The sequence below is a fragment of the Chelon labrosus genome (assembly GCF_963514085.1).
Source record: "Chelon labrosus genome assembly, chromosome: 9".
Classification (NCBI taxonomy): Eukaryota; Metazoa; Chordata; class Actinopteri; order Mugiliformes; family Mugilidae; genus Chelon; species Chelon labrosus.
In genome coordinates this window covers 5,318,546-5,338,874 of record NC_140359.1, presented here as the reverse complement: position 1 = coordinate 5,338,874, position 20,329 = coordinate 5,318,546, and the positions used below count along the sequence as shown (strand labels likewise).

General features: G+C 41.9%; 1 protein-coding gene across 1 annotated transcript in view; it reads right to left on the bottom strand.

The window, feature by feature from the left end:
* The window catches only part of zmat4a (zinc finger, matrin-type 4a), a gene marked incomplete at its 5' end in the record, with an annotated part of 99,660 nt that overhangs the window by 56,001 nt on the left and 23,330 nt on the right, over positions 1-20,329 (bottom strand).

Genomic DNA, 20,329 nt, shown 5'->3' with positions numbered 1-20,329 from the left:
ATTTCATATGACTCTATTGAATTGTTTGGAAATGCAAAACTGCACTGCTGGAGTGCTTTTTCAATTAACTGAGTTTCATATGTCTTTCAAGAACAAACTGAACAAACTGAATCAACTTATTTGATGTGCCATTTGTTATTTTATCCTTCCTAACGCCTCCATCCTCAATCCTTGAGGGGCCTGAAATTAGACTCCGTCAACTGTTGTTTGTCGGAAGTAGGCTTCCCAAAGGACAGCTGTGAAACCGCATCATCCTTTAGACTCTTTAAAAGCGATATGTCTCGTTTAATGGAAACAAGGAAACACATTTCCTTGATTACACTGCTGTATATACACTTCCTGCTCAGAAACACCACCTAAAATGTAAGGAAAAAGATCATAAATCACAAACAAATCACCTGAAAATGAACAAATCGTTCAGTATTGCACTTATAAACAAGCGCAAACATCTTGTAAACTGATATTTAACTTGAAAAAAAGGCTTCATTATTTTTCAGTTAATTCATTCAGTTAATGAAGGCAACTTATGAGCAGCTTGCTTCAATGTCTCTCTTGAAAATCTGATGAAAGCGTGCACTTTGGAGAGCTCATTCATGTGGGAGTTTTTTTTTTTATCTTGGCTCTTGTTTCTGCCTGCAGGTCCCTTGTTGCCTCCTCCCAATGTACTCTACCAAATGCTAAACCTGCACAGTACTATTGCCTGCATCATTCAAATCTGGAAAGCAAGCAGAACAGTACGTTTTACCTCTGTGTTTGTGCTAAAAGTGTGTGTGTGTGTGTGTGTGTGTGTGTGTGTGTGTGAGAGTGAGGTCAGCTTGAGTTAGATCTGTTGAAAACATGACAAGTAAGGCTGGTGACTAATTTAAAGAGCAAAGAACAAAGCTCTGCCCCACAAGTCGCTACATTAGTTTCTAGGCACTTATTTTTCTGCGGACTGCTGTGCTTAAAGACAAAATAACTGCTCACTGAGAATGTATAGTTAGACTACTTTGGACCAGCTCCCCTATGCTTATATGAGAGGGAGGCTAAGTGCATGCCTGACATAATCAGGGCTGAAGAAAAATCCATACTGCATTATCGCCACATCAGTGAGCGGATCAGGGCGATTGTGGGCTCTGACATCCCCCTTTCTCTGGGGCCACGGTGAGCACTGTACAGTTCAAGGGACTAACACGCAGGCATTCTTCTTCGATTTAAGAACTGATTTTCAGAAGTAAAAATAGTACGTGGGGGAGGCAGTAATGTAGAATAAAGTGAATGCGTTCACACTGTGTTTTTAACAGTTGCCAGCCAGGTGCCTTTGAGCCAAGAACTCAAGCCTACTGCTTCTAGCTGTTCAGTAGCTGCCAGCAGCAGCCTGTGACTGCACTGAACATATCTCTGCTGTAAATGTATTTACTGGTGTGGTGGCTAGCACTGATACCTCACAGCAAGAAGGCTCTGGGTTCAAATCCACCAGACGACTTGGACCCTTTTGAGCAGAGCCTGCATGTTCTCCCTGCGCCTGTGTGGCTTCCAGCTTCCTCCCACTGTCCGAAGACATGCTCACTAGGTTCATTGGTGATTCTAAATTGGCCGTAGGTGTGCATGTGAGTGTGAATGGTTGTCTGTCTCTCTGTGTTAGCCCTGCCATAGACTGGAGACCTGTCCAGGGCGTACTCCGCCTCTCGCCCAATGACTGGTGGGATAGGCTTCAGTGAGATTTCTAGGGTTTGACAAGGCATGTACAGCATGTTCTGGGTGTTGCTGGGTGCTACAGAGTCAGACAACTAAACCAAACACAATCCTATAGATTCTCTTTGAAATGTAATGTTAATACACTTGATACCTTTTGCATGTAAAAGTGTTTATTCCTGCTCAAAATGGTCTCGCATGTGTCGGCTCGCTTTTGATAGTTTGACTGAACCATATTTGCTGGCCCCGTCCCCAACTGTGACGAACTAGGCAATACTCTGAGGTATTATGCATAATCCCAAGCCTCGCTCTGACTAGCACTATGTTGCTCTCCATGCTACAATGAGCGATGGTCAGTCAGCCTTCCCTACAGCGTGTCCCCTGACCACAGGAGGCCACGCTGTCACTGTTCCCTGAAACCTCTATTGCATTTTTCAACACGACCGCAAGCAGTGTTCTGGCAGAATTGCATATACAATTTAAAACTGTGGGTTTTAACCACTTTAGAGGACAACAACCTTTTGAGGATGAAAGTACGTAGCTAAGTAAACTTAAACTCTGTTTGTAGGTTGTTCAATGAAATTTGGTGAGTTGAATGACGAAACCCTTTGTTTAAAGAGTGAAGGGGACTGAACACAGCCAAAGTGTTTAAAGTTTGTGTAAAGTAAGTGGGAGACGAATTGCTTGCACCATTTCCATTACTGGGGGATTGTAGCAAGTATGGTTAACAAGAACAGGTCGCACGGTCTCAAGTAAAATACAACCTCCTCTCTGCTCGGCTCTCTGCCGTTTATATATGCTGAGCTTGGGGTTGGCTTCTTGTAAACCCTGACCAACACAGACAGAGCAGAGGAGACAGAGGCAAGGAATGACCACTCAGAACCAGGTTTTAAATGTTGCTATTAGTTAGTTATGCAGGATTTGATTTCCTTTTAACTTATTTTAACAGCCTGCCCTTTTAAAATTTCTAATCACAGGACTGTTTATAGTAAATGTTTTAAGAGATGATGAGGATCGTGAAATAGTCGGCAAAGGCTTAAAGCATCCAATCCAGGACATTTGTCTTATCAGCTCAGTTTAGAGCATTACAATACGTGGCTTTCCCCATCCCAGGGCCCTGCCAGCAGCACGGTGAGTAAGTTGAGAAACTGCCCATTAAGGATGTATTTATGCTGATGACTATTCACCATAGAGTTCTTAATGATGTGATCTAGTGTCATTTATTATAAGCCCTACCTGCAGAGTTGTTTTTTTCCACATTATAAATATGATGAATGACAGCATTCTAATCTGTGTCTCCTGAGTATTAGCGGCGAAAACATGTCCCCTTTTTGTGAAATTATGTAACTTGAAAATTGTTTGTGGTCCTACTGCACATTCATCTGAGCCACTGCAGTTTGGCCACAATGTTCTTTTGTCCCATGTGTATAATGTAAAGCTGGCACAGGGCAGTGTCTGCTACAGTAGAGCGGCAGGTCAATTAAAGTCTGAGTGACGTGTCAATCTAGACCAATATGCTGATAGACTGTATGCAAATGAGCTCATTTGCTTGTGCTGATGTCATGTTTTCTAATGTCTAAAGACCACAGCGTAGTTGGTGCAGTGATGAAAATGACAGTTTGTGAAAAACAAAAACTACAGTGGACTTGTTTTTTTTTCACTTTATGATTAGTTATAAAAGCAAAAGACAATAACAGCATTTAATAATTGTAAATGGCTTTATGGCTTTATTCAACATCATTATTTTAATAGGTGGTTCATGATGTGTTAAGTTGACGCAGAGTCTACGGCAACGACGCAGAGCCTAGCGCCCTAACTGGCGTGCACCTCCCCAGAAATGTAACTACATGCCACAGCGATGCAGAGCGCAAGAGCTGTCATTGGTCCACTTGGTAGTAGCCTGTTTCTGCTTTAGTATTTCATCAGATCAATAAAAAATTGGTACGGTTAACTGAGGAGGTTTGGAGATACAGACATTTGGCTGGAATTTCGCCGAAAGTTTCTGTCGCCATCGTTGAAAGTGAAGCAGGAAGTAAAAACTAAAAATAACCTGACTGGCAAAAGAGACATAGTGCCGACTAGCGTTTGGGGGGCGTAATTACAGAGGGAGCCAGACTGATGAGCGCACAAGTATAAATGGCTCGCAGTGGCCTGGGCTACATACATAGGTTACTGGTCTATGTCTCGCAGAGGTATATACTCCACTTAAAACAAACCACAGTAAAACCTAGTCTGGAAGTCTGGCCAAATATCACCCATCCAAAATATTTTTTGTGGTGGAAAGTCGGTCTGGGGTTGCTCCGTTGCGAACTGATTATGCACTGGGAAAGATCAGTTGGACCAATCAAATCGTTTGGTCGGGCTTTATGAGGTGATGGACAGATGAGTATTAGTAATCATGCACATCATCTGAGGGCAGGGGAGTTTAATTTGTATACAACTACTATCTTCAGTCAACTGAATGAGCTGCATGAATGAATAACTTGTGCTCTAGCTGGTAAACACCAGAGAACATGTCATATAAAGCCCTATTGAGAGCAGATTTTTACATTATCTGTTCTGGTCAGTAAATGGTTACAGCTGCAGCCCTGAACACTGGGTAACGTACAAGCCCATTTGGTGACCAATGCAATGGCAACTGAATCAAGAGAGCAGGAACCCATAAATGTACATCAAATGCCTGCTCCGGTGTCCTCTTCAGGTAGCTATTGATTATTTTCTGGCTTTATCCTGCAGACTATTTGTGTTCATTACAGACCAAATCCATCATTTCCTGATGGTTAAAATGTCATCCAGATTGATGCACCAAATTACAAAGTAGTGATTATTTCTACAATATCAAAGACACTTGCAGGGACTGCAACATCATTCACCAATTACTGTCCACTTGATAAGTTTAGGTTAAGACTGAGGTCTGCTTTAAAACAGAAAAAGTTGACAGAAATTTTATTGCCTATAAACCTGATGGGAATCCTGGTCTCTGGTCTGACCTTGTCTATGTGACAGGACTTAGTCTTAAATATCAGGAAACCAGACTGAAATACTCAACTGTCTGTTTTCTATTGAACCTATTGTAACATAAATGCGACCGCATCCAATGCAAGGGTGCAAGATTTATGTGCCAAACTCTTTAGTGCAGGATGTGATGTGAATAGATGTTGTATGATATGAAGCCTAAGCTTAGGTCTCAATTGGCAAAAGAGGTAAAAGTACTATATTATGCAAACCTTTAATGCACTAACAACTAAATCAAATCTATTTCCGTTCTAACATCACTGCTTGGCGTGGCACTTGGTAGGTGTTTTGTTCCAGCATCTTGGTGAAATTGCCCATGTCCTGTGGATTCATGATTCAGTGTCTTCTGTTTTCTTATGTAATCCAGACTGACTCCTTGATGCTAAGATCAGGACTCTGTGGCAACGAGACTCTTAACTCCTTGTTCTTTTCTGAGGCAATTATTCTTTTCTGACTAATTAATAATTGCAATCCTGCTGGATGGATTTATTACTGATAAAATGTCTCCATGGTGCTGGAGCTTGAGGGATACAAATCTGTACAAAGAACAAAATATATAGATTTAAAACCTAAAATGCTTATATTTTATTACAGTTCCAAAGACCTGCCTAACTTTTGCTTTAAAGGGCTAGTTTCCATTATTTTACCATCTGAGGTCATCGTCACAGCACTCTAACTGCCATGCCTGTTACACAATTCACCTCAATACCTCCCTGGTCTATTTGGAGCCTTTTAACCAAACGCAGCCTTGAGTGTTTTGTGACTTGCACTAGACCAGTGGCTGTGTGCCAGTGAGGCCTCTAATTATAGAAAGTCAGACAAAAGCGGTTGTGACAGAGGTCAGGTATGCTTCAAGACACTCAAGACCCGAGCTGAGCAGTCTTACTTAGCTGTCTCAAGATGATTTAGGCAGAGGATTTCCGTGCTTACCAGTTAGCCCAGGGCTCTGCGATGTTACTGACTGTTGTTGTAACCCCTCCAGCCTACAACAATGCTCTCTGCTGCATGGAAAAGGCACCACAGTCACCACTCAAACAGGCATGATCTCATGAATCATCACTCGTTTACATCAAAACAGCCAGCTCACGCAGGGTTTTGACGGGGGGTTGCACTGTGTTTATTCAGAAAGACCCCTTAAGATTCAACGCTTCCAGGAGAGAATGAAGCAGCTAAAGCTCTTCAAAACTAAGCAGCAGAATGCAGAGAGTGGGTTCAACTGTCGTGTAACATTTACCTATTAAAAAACCAAACATCAGTCGCTCATGATTGATTTCTGCTAATTGGCTGTGTTTGGAAACCCCAGTTTACAGTGAAGGTCTCAAGTGGGCCAAAGGTTAATGTGAGGAAGCTCTTCGATTGGATGTGCTGCAAGTTTTTCAATCGTCAAAAGAAATACTTTGATCCTTGTTCTTTTAAATGCATTCTGTGTTTTATACTTGATCATTATTATATGATGTTATGCCACAATTTAATTTGCAAATTTTAAATTACAGTCTTAATCTTGGCTCTATAAATGTCAGTGTTGATGTAGTGGTCAGTAAATCCTCCACCTTGGTCCAGACTGTACCGTCTCAACAGTTACAACGTTAGACTAAAGAACCGTACATTCACAGTGCCCGTCAGGGTGAATCCTACTGACTTTGGTGAGTCACTGACTGTCCTTCAACCATCTGATTGACATTTTTTGTTCAGCAATAAAAAGAAAACAACTATGGGAAAGACTCAGTGCGCAACAAATATTAAATAAGTCCCCAGAGGATGCATTCTAATGAGACAGTGATCCTGTCTTTTTGACCTTTGTGCTAGAGCAGCAGCTCAAGGTTTCCAATTCACCTGTCAAACATCTCAGCATCTACTGCACAGATTTTAGTTCTTTATCAATACATCTATTGCACTGTTTGCAGAAGAATCTTTTTCACATTCACTTTAAATAAAATCAGTGAAATCTGTGACCCCTTGCAATGAAAACATCATGTTTTTGTTCTTCTCATAAAGAAGTAACTTGACAACATACATTATTGCTATCATTTTGACGGAAGGCCACTGAATAGGTTAACATGCATTGGTATAGTGAGTACTGAAAGCATTCTGTAAGATAAAGTTCTACGCATATGTTGCACATGACTTGGTCAGTGTACTTGGTGGTCTAATTGGAATATTTAATTGTAACATCCCTGTCTGTCAACTGTCAAGCTGACAAATAATAATCATTCAAGGAACGGTAGGACACTTGCTAAAGTGGGTTTCTCATTTTAGTGAATTTGGACTCAAGCAGGTTCCAAATAAATGTCATAATCACTGTAGAGTGACAGCACTAACTATCTTCAAATTATTTGTTAATTTTCCTGCATGCCTGTGGATGTTTAAATATGCATAATATGCACCAATTTCCTTAGACTCATTCATTATTCACTGCAACTGCTTAGACAATGTAACAGTTTAGACACCCACAAAAATAGCTCATTTCAAATCAGTGTTTGATGAATTCTGCAGTTAAAAGAATCTGAATTCTGAAATGTTGCTGACCTTCATTCTGCTGCATTCACTTGAAAAATGACTGGTTAGATCCTGAAGTCTTGTTTGCAGCCGCTCCAGAAACGCGATGTGTTCTTAAGTTTCAGAAATATTAACTGTCTCCTAAACAGCAGGGATGGTGACTTCTGGAGATTTTTTATCTTTTTTATCCTCTCATTTTTTGGGAGTGGTGGCACGGAGTGAGTAAACAGAAGGAAACACTTCAAGGATTCATGCTGTATTCAAGCTCAACATGGTTTTATAGCCAATTTGGAAAAAACACTCAGGATTTGCAGGAAGGACACAAGACCTGATGACTTTTCACTCTGAAGCATGGATCTTTAAGGCGCCTGTGAACATGAAAAATGGTGCAGGAGTAATGGAAGTGGCTGGGTATAGGAACATTCATGCGCCTGCCGAGTTGCACTTGGAATAGACCTATCCATCAGTACAACGTGCATCAGTAGCATTGGGAGAGGTTGAATATATGGGCACTAACCTCTCATTTCAAATAATTTCCCCTGTCTTGTTGCATTTATCACTCTAATACCTGCCATCCTATCCACTGCTGGAAATAAACCTCACTTCAGGCAGCTCATATCAACACGAGAAACTGCAATCAGAGCATAAATCACAGCAGGTCTTCAATTTGTTATCAGGACGTGAACCAACTTCATTCTTCACTGCTGCCAGTCTGATGTGAATTAAAAGCAGCCACACCACCTCATTGCTTTTAGAACTAATCATTATCAAGTGTTTTTTGTTGTTATTTTTTTTATCTCTAATGTTTAACCCTTTCCACAATAAGGAAGAACACTGGATCTTGATTGGCATTATCATACACAAGCTAAACCCCTCTTGGCAGCAGGCGGAGGATTGTTGATCAGAGATCAGTGCACAACGCAGGGAGCAAACCCTGAGACTGCTGACTAGTGTCACCAAAGTAGGCCACGCAGTCAATTCTCAACTCCCACTAAAAACATGGTATCGACCACGAACAAAACCCTTGGAGATCAAAGAGAACAGGCCCGTCGGCTTTGTGCAGCTTCCTCTATTAGAAAGCACAAATGCAGCTATTGCAAAGCATTCCAGAGAAAAGACAGCATCCAGATATTTATGTTACCTCAGCTGAATAAAGAAGTTCCTGGAACAGGGCACCCTGTCAGTTTATGCATGATACACATGTGCTGGTCTAACACGCCATGAAAGCTACAGCAAAACTTAAAAGAAACATTGCAGGGTCAGAGACAAATGTAAAGTGTAAATATATAATGATTCCGTGGGCAGTTCAAGCACACTGTCTCCCTGCTAAGCCTGACAACTGTTCACTCCACTGATTTTCTTTTTGACAGGTCCTAATGTTATATCTCCTTCCCATTCCCGAGAGCTTAGAAAGCTTTTGTTCTCCCCTCCATCAGTGGATTTCAAGCTGATTTTTCATGAAAGTTGGACTGATAAAAACTGCATGTGAGCGCTGCAATAAAAATCGGTTCTGCTTGCTTCTTACACACGGCAGCAGGGGCTAAAAACAATCCAACAAAAACTTCTAAAATAGCTCAATCAAAGCCCATAGAGTATGATAACGGTCAGGATCGAGAGGTGGGTAGACAGTTGTACTACATTCCCAGAGTAGATTTAGATAAAGAATCACTTTCACTTTGACAAACACCACATTACTTTTGTACATATTTGTACACAGTTTGATCTTTGAGGTGTCAAGCACCAACATGACCCAGTTTCAGAAAAAGTAATCATGTTACTTCACTAGTTACCCTACAGCCAAAGAAAGTACTCAGTCAAGCAGCTCTAAAGCATCCACAGTCACCACACTGGGGGCGGCTGTGGTTCAGTAGGTAGAGCGGGTTGTCCACAAACCAGAGGGTTAGCGGTTCGATCCCCGGAATGTGCCACATGCCGAAGTGTCCTTGAGCAAGACACTGAACCCCCAGTTGCTCCCAGTGCGTGGCACTGGTGTGTGAATGTGTGAGTGCTTGTGTGAGCGAATGGGTAGATGTGTCTGTAACTGTAAAGCGCTTTGAGTACCAATAGGTAGAACAGCGCTATATAAAAGCAAGGCCATTTACCATTTACCATATCCTGAGAACCGATTCCTATTCGATGCCACTGTGTTTGAGTAATTCATTTTCTACACTTGGAATGGTGGCAGCAAGCGCACATGCAACAACAGATGCAATGCAACAAGGCAACAACAACTTCTTTTTCTTGGAGGGAATCATGTAAGGTTCAAATATGGGCTTGCAAGGTAGAACAGAACTGTTTTTGCGTATAAAGCTACACCCTCCAATGAAATCAGGCATGTTCCAAATGTGGGCTTTAACTGTAGCGTTTGCAAGCGGCTAAGATGACACAAAATTCGGGGTGTCCAAGAAGCTGGAGTCGAGCTAATGCTGTTATTCGGTCAAGTGCTCGGTTGTTTGCTAAAGGAATAGATAAGTGTTTAAAGTATTAGTGCATGTTTTCTTCATTAGCATTTAATTAAAAAGATTTAAGTGGTCCAAAAATAGCGTCCCAAGGACCCCCATAATTGCAGTGAGCTATAATGATCGTAACGTTCTCCTCAAATGCTCATGGTGCACTGCATCCTCTGCATCACCGCACTGCACCAGCGCCACGGCAGCTGTGGCACACAGAATTGCCATGGCACACAACAAAACCATTTTACCACGCCACCGGCGGCGAGATGCACGGTGTTTGAGAATCTGGCTCGTTGTTTTTTAATTTGTGCCTCGTAGGGCTGGAAGCACATGTGAGCGACAACGAGGGGAGGGGGGTTTATATTGAAATCAAAATCACGCCTGGGATTATGGGTTGAGTCACGCCGAAACTGTGAAAGAATTCAATCTAAGCACGAGCGGAATCTGAGTCTCACGTTCTCTTAATTTGACGCACTGCACGGACTAATCCCCTCAGAAATATCGTGGGCTCTTTCAAACTCGTTTAATCATCTCTGAATTTCACCTCTCTCTCTGTCTCTGTCTCTCCCTCTGTCTGCTTTTAAAGGACGGACTAACAACTGATCTCTTAGGACTATTTCTATTAATAACCCCTCCTTCTCTCCACTGTTTCCCAGTGAGACAGGCTCATAATTAAACTGAGTAAACGCTGCTACATTAGAGCGAACTAAATAAAAAGCACTAAGCATCTCGGCGGTGCTGTTTTTGCTTACACAGGAAGCTTTGGGACACTTTGCATTTTGCCAACATGTTCGGAAGCACTTTTATTGCCTTCCTCTTCCTCTCGTGTCCGTGTGTGTTATTGTCACTTGGCATGGAGACAGATTCGTGATGAGGCCACGTTTGTCTTTTTCAGTTTTCACTTTAATGAGAAAGGCTAATAATGAGGCAAAGCAGCTTTACTGTTGATTATGTTTTCCACTGATCAAACCCAAAGCTCAGAGGAACCGCACTTTTCAGCCTCTTCGATTATCAGGCGGCACCGTGATGATTCGGTCTCATTTACTGCAGTAGATTATATACTGTCGGCACTAGAAATGGCTAATATTTCCATCCCATTAACTTCAACGCCTGTGAAAATGACAGGGGATGATGGATGGGTGCAGTGTGGATATCACTCTTCCAGTCACAGACAAGAGCGTCTATAAACTCTCCGACCGACCTGCTGCAACTATTAGCAGACGTCACCAGTGTGTTAATGATGCATGTTAAGTAATTAAACAGGAATCATAGATATCATTTCTTTCTTTATCTGACAAACACACTGAACTGTGTATGACGGATTGCAGCCAGGACCGAGCATGGCTGCACAGATATGTCCGTGTTGGCTGAGTGCACGTGAAAAGTGATTAGAAAGCTTTGTCTTTAAAATTAAAGAGATGTTTGGATTGATACAATAGGGACCAGAGGACAACTCCAACTACTACTGAGCTACTGCGCTTCACTAATCCTCTCCCTCGAAAATCAATGTTTGTAAAGGTCAAACAGAGCAGGCATGGAAAATGCAGATCAGCTCGTCAATAGCTGACACACTCTCCCATACACCCACGTTCTCCCATGTGAGCGGACGGAGGTGTAACGGCTCAGGATTTATAAAAATGTTGAGCTGAAGGCCTTCTGAGGTCACCTTGGGATGAATCAAGAAAAAAATAAACAACATCTGGCTGAAGAGGCAGATAATCACTTACTTAATGTGCATTTCAAATGTGGGACTATATCTATCCAGCTCATATAGCATGTAACACATTAGGCCCTGCTTACGTATTGAGTTATTGTGTAGTTATTGTCAGGATATCTCTACATCTTCACATAATGTTTTGTTTAGCCGTACTTATGGAATGACAGGGCTTGCTGATTCAAATAGTTAGTCTGCCGGCTGGTCGCCCTGCCACTTTGTTACAGACAATGGACTGATTGCACAGATGGAATCTCCATCGAATCACCCCCTGGTTTCCTGAAGAGCACTCCTGAAGACATCTCAATTTTGTATGAATTTTAGCTTCACCTTTCAAGATGAACTCCCTAAGCTGCAGGGCCAATGTGAATAGAAGGTCTGAACCACAATTCTACCACGTGATGAAACAGAAAAGAAGCCGAACAATCCATTTGAATCATAGACAGTAGTACAAGTCGACCACTTCAGTGAATGTGCCACACTCTGCAACCCTCTAAAAATGCCAGTGGTTCTCCTGTTCTCTCCAATGAACTTTGTCCTCAAATAATAATAGACAGGAACACCTATAACCATGGTAACTGTACGCATTAAAATTTTTAAAAGACATTTTAAGCATGAATGCAGTAAAATTATTTCTGGTATAACTCTGCGGTAACCAAGGCATCTAGTTAGACTGCCTGCTGACCTTCCAACATCACAAATGCCATCCTCATAAATGGATATATTTTAAAAATCACTGCCTTTTCTATTTCTACTTTGACCTTAGCTCCACTTTGCCATTTAAATTTGCCCTTTATCCAACTTACACTCCACTGAACAGTCATTTCCATCCCCATCCCCCATGTTTAACCCCAATTCTTTCCTAATGCATCACTGTAAATAGAGTTAAATCATCAATTTGTGTGCAAATCTCCAGCGAGACTATAAGACCCCTTCTTATAATAAAAGGATCAATGTGACCTATTCTATACATAATAGGCATGCATCTTAGTGTGCATTCACCCTGAATGGTACGTAGAGGCCTCACACTATGATGATCACAAATACCATGTGTGTTGGAGAGCTGGGACAACTGGGGATGAGAACGAGCCGCGCGATTCCTTGAGGGCAGATAATATCAGTGGAGCTGGGCGCAGTTATTTGGCCCAGTGGTCTCTTCTGCATATCTACAGCTTCATACATATTCAGCAGCATGTGGGGATACAGTCGGCAAAACGTTCAGGACGAGGGTGAGCCAGGGGGTTAAAACCAAAGAGGAGAGTGGTAGCATCAAACTTAAAGTATATGACAGTAAAATCATTCTACATGGCCAACAATGACACTTTTTTGTAATCGACATGACACCATGATTCATACTATAGTAACAGAATATGACATTCATGTGAATGTTCAACTGATCCTACCATTTACAATCAAGATTCTGCAAAAGATTCACAATGCGGGAAGGCAACAGGGGATCATACCGTGGTTTGTTTGTCCACTTTCTGGATTGTGTCCGCATTCAGAAGTATGTCCTGAATCCAGTTAAAAACAAAAAACACAGCATGTATCCTGACTTTTCAGGAAATTTATGCTGTCAATCTTTTCACCTCATAATAAGAAATAAGGGCTACATGCAGCCCCCATCACACATCACATTTATTATGGAGTAACAATGACTAAGCACTAAGCATTTACTGAGTTTACTGAGGAGGAAAAACTTTTAAAATGCTTTTGATGATTAAAACTTACATTCTTCTGGGCAAATGGCATTGGTTTCGTTATTGTATGGGACTTATTTGAAAAAGTGAAACAAATTCAATTTGGTATGAGATCCATGCTTGTTCTTTTGGTGCTTTTAGTCTTTATTTGATACTGAACGGTGAAAAGAAAGACAGGAGAGGCCAGGCTCACATGCAACACAGGTTCCCAGCTGGAAATGTATTTTTAAATCAAGATGCTGCAGTCATGTGGGATGTACTGTAATGGTCACAATGGTCTGACAACATTTGAATATTTGACTGATGTCAGTTAACCAAATAATAAGTAATTTATAAAACGTTGGAAATTGTAAGAAAGTAACTATCACAGTTCAAGGTGATATTTTATCTAATAAGCCAAAGACTGCTGCGCCCATAGTGCAAGAAGGAACACTTCCAGAGGTCTTTTGTCCCCTCAGCAGTCAGACTCTTTAACATCAGCATTTCTTAGCTCTGCTGCTGAGCTTCTTTCAGGACCTACAAGAGCACAGTATATACAACCTGTCATTATCTCACGTCTTTCTAGTACAATACTTGGTGCAACTCCTATTGGAGTTTGTTTTTATTCATGATATTCATGAATACCAATATGTTTAGCCTTCTTACCACCTCAGCCCTCAATTTACAGTCGTTGGTTATTTCAACTTCTGGTTAACCTGATGCAGTATGTAAATATTTGTTGTACCATTTTACTTTTATATAGTTTATCTTGTCTACCTTATTTTATCTTTTAGATAGATAGATAGATAGATAGATAGATTTTTATTTGTCACATGCACAGTTATACATAGTACAATGTACAGTGAAATGTGTTGTTGTACCTGCAGCCTGTAGTAAAAAGAAATAAAAAGAAAGAAATATAGTACTACAGTAAACAGTAGTATGCACACAAGGTAAGCAATATAAGTGTAATGTACACCAATAGAGAATTAAATATAAGAATAAAAAATAAAAATAAAAATAAAATAATAATATAGACTGAATAAAAATAAAAATATAGACTGGTAAACTTGGGGGGGGGGGGGGGGGGTTGTATATGTACATCAATTTACAGTGTTAGCAGCTTCATGAATAAAGTGCAGTGATATTTAAGTCCAGTTAAGGCTCAGAGTTGAGCAGGCGGATGGCATGGGGATAGAAACTCTTCTTTAGCCTCTCAGTCTTTGTCCTCAGGCATCGGAAACGCCGGCCTGATGGCAGTAGAGAGAAGAGAGAGTGTCCGGGGTGACTGGGCTGTTTCAGGATCTTTGTGGCCCTTAACCTGCAACGCTTGGTGTAAATGTCCTGCAGGTTGGGGAGGGGAGTTCTGATGGTCCGCTCCGCTGAACGGACCACCCTCTTGAGGGCCAGGAAGTCCTGCCTGGTACAGTTTCCCATCCAGGTGGTGATGCTCCCACACAAGATGCTCTCGATGGTGCAGGTGTAAAAGTTTCTGAGCACCTTGAGAGGGAGCTTGAAGTCTCTGAGGCGTCTGAGGAGGTAGAGAAACGCTGTCTGGCCTTCTTCACGATGATGTTCAGATGGTGAGTCCATGACAGGTCCTGTGAGATGGTCACTCCCAGGTATCTGAAAGTGTCCACTCTTTCCACCTCAGAGCCACAGATAGTGAGTGGATGGAAGTCCCTCTGCTGTTTCCTGCTGAAGTCCACTATCAGTTCCTTTGTTTTGCTGACGTTCAGCAGGAGGTGGTTCTCCCGGCACCAGTCCTCCAGGTGGGACACCTCCCTCCTGTAGGCTGTCTCGTCGTTGTGGGAGATTAGTCCTACAACAGCGGTGTCGTCAGCAAACTTAATGATGATGTTGGAATCTGAAGTGGCCTCGCAGTCGTGTGTGTACAGCGAGTACAGCAAAGGGCTGAGCACACAGCCCTTTTGTATCTTGCACTGTTGTTCCCTGCTGCTGTAACACCCTAATTTCCCCACGGGGATAAATAAAGTCCTATCTTATCTTATCTTATCTTATCTTATCCACAATTCAAAGATCATATATCATATATTATATATATTATCATATAGTGAAAAAAGTCACAGGGTTGTAAAAAAAGCAACAGATGTATGATTATCAAAAAGGCTGCAGATGCCAGGTGTTCCTTCTATAATTCAACTTTAGTTTTAAGTGTAATTAAAAGTAGTGCCAAACCTTATTCAGTCCCAGAAGGCACCAGAGCAATCTTAACCTTTAGTTGGATACCAATCTCATAGGTTACACTACTCCAGACCAACAATGCATCTATTTAGTCGTACAAATAAAATATCTGCAACTAAACGAAAAAACAACAGGAGGGAAAAGGATGTAGTAGGGCATTCATTCATTCATTCATTCATCTTCTGTACCCGCTTATTCCTGTTAAGGGTCGCGGGTGTAGTAGTGCAGTCATATTCAAAAATGTACTCTAAGGTTACACTGTTAATCTGCTCAACTCCTGGATCCCTCTCCTCCTCATCCAAACCAACCGAGACAAATGCTGCACGGTCAGCAGCGGCAGCAACAGACTAGCACATGAAATGTTGATAGGCAAACTCATTTCGCAGTGCAACCAAGATAATAGAAACCAATTAGCGAAGACATGAGGTGGACAAAGAGCGCAGCAGTCACAACAGCACAAGTCAGGCAAATGCTAACTACTGTTACCGTCCATATGGCCGCTGCTTCTCAGCAAGTCCATGGGATAATGATTATGCTCCGTGCTGTGAGGAGAATCACATTTCAGTGCATTGAAACACATAATGCGGGCTTGGTGCAACTTCCAGAGAAAGAGTCACACACGCTGCCGCTTTGCTTTAGTAGGGTGGCATTTTGCTAAAAGACTCCCCAGTGCTGGAAAATACCAGCTGACAGGTATTGTCCCTGGATATGGGAATGAGATTATTCAAGCGGAAATAAGCAGTACTTTAGATCTATAGGTTGTCTGCTGTGGGATGTAGACTGCATGCAGTGGAAATACACTTCCACTATTAAAAAAACACAAAAACTTTTAGCTCCTTTAGTGAGCTAAAAGGTGGGGTCAATCCCGAACCAACCGGACCTGTTATTAGAGCCAGTCAGCACCGTCCAACCTGCAAAAATATGAGTTACTCAACAACCCAAACCTGACCCAGTACCAGAGCTGAAGGTTGCTGTAATCATAACAATGACATTTATAACTGTTCCTTCTTCACTCCCAACCTCAACTTTACGCAGCACACTGGCAATTTAAAGTACAAGACCTTGAATTATGTATAACTAGAGGTTAATTTCCTCCATAACCCGCTCCACTCCCAGGTTATCCAAACATTTGATCTCCCATTTATTATTTAGTTATTGAGGTGGCTTTGTCTGGGTCATATTTGTTTATGCAGATTATTGACAGACGGGGAATAAGAGCACCTGCATTGCCTTGTGCATACATGTGTGCATGGTACAAAGATAGAAAGACTAGTAAACACATGCTAGCTTACTGCATGCAGTGTTTCTGTAAGTTATTTCTTAATGAGAAAGCCATGGCTTTTAAAGCCAAACAATCCCATAAAGCCAACCAATATTTCTCTATTAACAACTGTTCACATGAGCATGCCTCGTGTGAAAGGAGCTGTCGCTAATGATCTACTACAGAGCTTTTAGCACCTCGCTGTTTTGGATTTTACAACGCTGATTACATCTCAACACTTTCATTAACTTTACTTCCAAATACTAAGCACAAATCAGCAGTCAGATAGTGTTACAAAAGTACCTAGTAAATACAGACGAGCATTTAGCAAATAAAGAGTCAAATATTTTACAGAAGAGATGGTGAAGACTAAAGTGAGACTGTGTATTGGACTCAGTGATTCGGTGACATCTAGATCCTAAATGTGAACATGTGAATTCAGCGTTGTTTTGTGACTCCAACTGTTGATAAGTCCCACCATATACTGTACATGATAGGGTGTATTCACTTTTTAAAGAAGGGGAAGGATCCTGTTGCCATCGTGCAGACACACCAACCAGTTTATTTCATCTTAAAATGAAGGTAAACACAGTGGATGCTAGAGCAAATCTCTGCCTTTCTGCATCAGAGGGCTGCGGGGATTTAATGAACTCAAGGAGAAGACTTTCCCGCAGCGCACAGCAGCTGTAGACAAAAGATACCGGGAAAACATGTATATTAATGTCTAAATAAACAGCATTATTGCTTTAACCACAGTGTACCTTATTTTCTATGCTGATTTAAACGCTTAGTGTTTAACTAGACGTTTTTATTAATTATTAATCTTAATCTCAGATGTCTATCCTGAGCACAATACCTAAGACATATTTTCTACCAAATTTAAATGAACCTCCCACTCTGCAATGAGCACCACAACCATGCGCATAAGCTAAAAGTGAGGGTCAGGAAAACATCAAATGTTTCTAGCACTGCTTGCTCTTGTTGTTGCGCTGCCAGAAAATATGTGCCTTAGGACCTTGAAACAAGCCACCCCTGAAACACAACACTCTCAAGCAGATAAACTCCTTAGCTGGCAGTAATCACTTTCATCAGCACTGATAAAGCTTCAGCTAGTGTGACTAAGACAAACAGGAGCTGAACATCTAGAGAACAATATATGTCTTTGAAAGCAGTTCCTTGATATTAGTATGCTAACAGCACGCATACACTACTACTTCCACACCTCTAATGAGCACTCCCGGGTCACTCCCTATTCTAGATTCTCTGTGAAGTGAGAGGGCGGTGTTTTTTAAGTGGCGCTCCTGCAGCGTTTGCAGCAGGGCAGCCTGTCAGGAGAGGCAGCGGTGCACACGCGGCCCGGTACACATGCAAAGAGACAGACGCATAAATTAACATGAGCCACGCGAGTCTTTGAACTGAGAACCAGAGGCCGCTCTGATCCGCCATGCAGAGGAGCTCTGGCTTTGATGTGTCTGAAAGGGAGGTTTAAAGATCAATTACATTTCCACTCTCTACTGTCACCCGAAGACTGCTTTAACTTTTTGACTTTAAAATTCGATTAAAAGCCATGTACAGAAATTCAAAGGGACGCCAGTTTGATCAGAGATCCCCATATTAGTGTGAGTCAGATGACCAGTCTGTCTAAAAGGCTTTATCTGGAGGGGGATTAAGGACCCAGGCTTTAAAACTCAGTTTGATTGGAAGACTATTTTATATTTTTTTAAAGTGATTAATTTGGTTACGTACTATGTTTTCTGTATGGCCAGGGTAGAAGCGATTCTCAAAGCCTTCTCTTGCCTGCATTCAATTACATCTCTCTGATATCTGTCATTTTAGTAGACTTGAACTGTACAAAAGAATCTAAGCCTACAGTACAGGCACGCTGCTCGCGTTAAAGCTATGCTGACACTTGGTACTGTTGCAGCATACATAAGCCCCGCTTGCACCTCAGAATCCACCTTTGAGACTAGCTTCCTCCACGCAGGAAATTATTATGGCCGCTCACCTGTCTCCACTGAGCTGAGCTAGCTGGAGAGCGCCAAGGTCAGAGCCTAGACACCAAGACAGGGTTGAGGATTGCACATGGACCTCTGCACACACTGTTAGGAAAAGTTACAAAAATTGTTGCATGCAACCCTCTGAGACACGGCTTTCAGACACCAGTAGACTATCGAACAACCACTTCGCCTGAAGCATACAAAGATCTTTATCTTCTGTCTTTATAATGACTTTAGACTTTTCTTCGTTTGGCCACAGTTCTGAGGCTGAGAGGAATTCTCACACAACAACCTGAGATGCAAGTCATCAACGGTCAGTTACAACTGCTCTGAGTCCAAAAACTGGACATCATTCAGCTCCAACGTCCTATTCTGTAGTCACTGAAAAAAAGATATTTTGTTCAAAGACATAATTTCAGACTCAGTATTCAACAAAGCAAGTCTGATGTTATCATCAACTCTTTAAAGACTAAATCTTCAAACACATCACAAAATGAATAATTATAGACCCATCTATGCAAACAAGACAGACTAAGCTCATCTTCTTAAGTGCAAATCCACCATCCCGATCTGAAAGTCAAGTACACACATCCTTTTTCCCATCTACTTTTTTGTTCTTGCTGTCGTCACCATGACCCAAACATGTCACGAAGCATTAGACCCTAACTGAGCTAAAAGAGAATCCAAATACGCTCCGTCTCCAGAAGGCAACAGGCCAAGTGCTGTATTCAGCATTTACCACACAATAACAAAATTAATATTTGATTTGGAAGGGTACAGCCACTTCATGTCTCCTGCAACGCCCTAAAGAACAAAGCCGTTCTCCTGTTACCCACACTGTTAAGGCTCCTTTAAATAGAACTCCACAGCCGCACGGCGAGCACAACACCCTGCAGGAAATTGAGTTTGACTTGTTAAGAGTTGCAGGAGAAAAGTTGACTCAAAGACAAAGTAATACAAACTTAGGACAAAGTGACATTGTCACGTAAATTTAATAAATATGTATTCCTCATTGATAAGAGTTCACCTCAACAGTGAATCAGCATGACCACAAAAAGATCAATATAAATGCTAAACTGACTCAAGGTCTCAAACAATTTTCCTCCAGTCCATGACGGAACAGCAACCAGACGTCCTTTGCTAACACTGAATGAACCACATTGTTCATATGAGTCCTTTCAGCTCCTGTTACTGCAGATGTCCAGCAGCAGGCCGGCATGTCAGATGCACCGGTCTGACGGTGGCAGTGAGTGAGAGGCGGCCACTGAAGGGAGGGTAATGTCCCTTACCTGTCAAGGCAGGGGGGAAGGAAACCAAATGGTTGCTTTACTCACTCTGTCCTTGAGGAGATGGATCAGAGTGGCTTCTACCTTCTCAAGTTAAATGACGGGTGTGTGCATGCACACAGGCTGCACATACACTAGGAGGATTATAAAAATTGTAATCCCTTACTGTTTGCCTCTGAACAAAGGTATAACATTAGTGTCACACAATGTGAAATAAGCACACTGAGCGCTGCGGCCCATCAGTGGACGTTACAACTAGACAGCACCCAACTCATCATGGCATCTGAGGTAAAACAGTCACAAAACAAACTAATCATATTGCATAACTGTCCTCCAGTGTGTGCTTGTGCGTGTTCTTGCATAAATATGACTGATCTGAGTGTGTTTTATATTTCTGGCTGCTCGCACGGCCAGACTTGCTGCCACGTTCGGCGCCTGTGTTTACACACTCCCTCAATTTGCAATACAAACTGAGAGAGCCCGGTGCCTCCCCAATATATTTTGCTTTGCTTGTTCACCGTAATTGCACTGTCAAAATGATTGCGGCAA